The sequence below is a fragment of the Babylonia areolata genome, chromosome 6 (genome assembly GCF_041734735.1).
Source record: "Babylonia areolata isolate BAREFJ2019XMU chromosome 6, ASM4173473v1, whole genome shotgun sequence".
Lineage (NCBI taxonomy): Eukaryota > Metazoa > Mollusca > Gastropoda > Neogastropoda > Buccinidae > Babylonia > Babylonia areolata.
In genome coordinates, this window is record NC_134881.1 from 32,143,889 (window position 1) to 32,146,388 (window position 2,500).

A 2,500-nucleotide genomic window follows, 5' to 3' on the forward strand; every position below is an offset into this window, starting at 1 on the left:
ATAGAGATGAGGATAAACAAGACATGCAATCAATAAGAGAGAGAGAGAGGATAAACAAGACATGCAATCAATAAGAGAGAGAGAGAGGATAAACAAGACATGCAATCAATAAGAGAGACAGAGAGAAAGAGATAGAGATGAGGATAAACAAGACATGCAATCAATAAGCCTTTGGAGAGACAGAGACAGATAGAGACACACAGACACACACACACACACACACACACACACACACACACACACACACACACACACACAGAAAGAGAGACAGACAGACAGACAGAGATGGGGATAAACGAGACATGCAATCAATAAGAGAGAGAGAGAGACGGACAGAGAGAGAGAGAGACAGAGACAGAGACAGACAGAGATGAAGCCAGCAGGCGTCAAGATTAGAGGCATCCCTGCGCGCAGACCCGCTCCTTTGTTGTGAAGGGGGTTGCACGAAACAGCTGCAGCAGAGGCAGGGAGAATGATTGGCTGCCTGGCTCTGTACCGCGCGCGCAGCCATACTAATTAGCCAGGGGGAGGTTGTGTATGGTAACGTCGATGTGTCAAAAGCTCTACAAATCTTTCTTTTTTTTTTTTTTTTTTTTTTTTTTTTTGGTGTGTGTGTTGTTGTTGTTTTTTTTAATCGCTGTGTGCTCGTCTCTGTCTGTCTGTCTCTGTCTCAGTCTCTGTCTGTCTCTGTCTGTCTCTGTCTCTCTCTCCCTCCGGCATTTTCGTATTTCTCTTTCTCTAGTTTTAGAATGTTTTAATACACACACAATATATATATATATATACACCTCTCCCTGTCAGTCTCTGTCCTTTCTCACTGGGCATGTGTGTGTGTGTGTGTGTGTGTGTGTGTGTGTGTGTGTGTGTGTGTGTGTGTGTGTGTGTGTGTGTATGCGTGTGTGTGTGTCTGCGTGTGTGTGTGTGCGTGTGTGTGTGTGTGAGTGTGTGTGTGTGTGTGTGTGTGTGTGTGAGTGTGTGTGTGTGTGTGTGTGTGTGTGTGTATGCGTGTGTGTGTGTGTGTGTGTGTGTGTGTGTGTGTGTGTGTGTGTGTGTGTGTGTGTACATATGTATGCGTGCGTCAGTGTTGAGATAAACAAAATTAGGTGGAAAGAAATGGTAAAACAAAAAGACTGAAAAGAAGGGGGGGAGGGGGGGGGGGGCAGGAAGAAGGGAAGTCGGGTGAGGTGAGGAAGGAGGGAGGGAAGAAGAAGAAAAAGTAGAAGAAGAACAACAACAACAAGAGGAAGAAGAAGCAAAATCATTGTCCAAGTTCCCACCCAAACCCCACCCCCACAAGTCATTCTACGAACACTTTTTCTTGGTCAGTTTCTGAAATGAGGCACTGACAAATCGGCACTACAATGGTTGACCACTGCCCTACCCCCCCGTCCTCCCGCCCCCCCCCCCCCCCAACCCCCACTACCACCCCTACCCCCCACCCCACCCCCGCCCCCGCCGCCACCCCAACCCCACCCCCAACCCTCTCACGTGGCATGGTCTGTTAGTGTTGAGCCATCTTCCCCAGCTGACTGCATGCCCCCCCCCCTCCCCCCCCCCCCCTTCCCCAAACCTCCCCCTCCCAGGTGTGTCCCATCTGTTAGGTGCCAGTGTCCAGGTTACGGCGCCAGGTGTTCTTCTGTCTGCCACTGATGCTTCCACTTCTATTCCCCTGCTGCGCTAATTATGTAGTATTGACTGAGTTGGAAGAGAGGCCGTTCCACGTTCAGAGCCTCAGTGTCTACGGATTATGTCTGATGTGGGTGCAGTGCGTGCCTGTTGTTGTTGCTTTTTTTTTTTTTTGCATGATCCAACTTTCTTCTCCATCCTCGAGCTAGTGCTCCAGAATATATATCTATAAATGATAATAGATCTCATGAAAATTACGGGATCGTGCGGTTTTTTTTTTTTTTTACAAATTGCTTTTTGACGCGAACGAGTTTCTGTAGTAAAACAAGAGCAGGTCGAAGCGAAAGCGACAGATGTGAAGGAGAATTCTCAACAGTGAAAGGAACGGGTGGTGGTGAAAGGGGGAAACTTGGGTGGTAACAACAACAACAAAAAAAAGTGAGGGGGGTAGAAAGGGGGGCATCTCGAAACTGTATGTGGAAAAGAAGAAAAAAAAATCCTGATACGTTGGGTGGGACACAGCCCACTAAGAGCAGACAGGTTTTTCAATGCCGTTTAAGTTTGTTGGTTCAGTCACTCGACTTGCATTATATCACAGCCAACTCTTCCACTACACCCTACCCCCACCACACAAACACACACACACACACACACACACACCTCTGAAAGTGAGGGGAGCTTCTCTTTTGGGCGGAAGACAAACTTAACGGACCAAAACAGAACTTCATTGCATCATGACCTCCTCCACCTTTCCCTCCCTTTCTTCCTCCCCCTCCTCTCGTCCCAGTCCTCCTCCCCACCCACCCTTCCACCCCCCTACCCCTTCAACCAACACACACACACACGCACACGAATCTGATTTTACACGGCATGT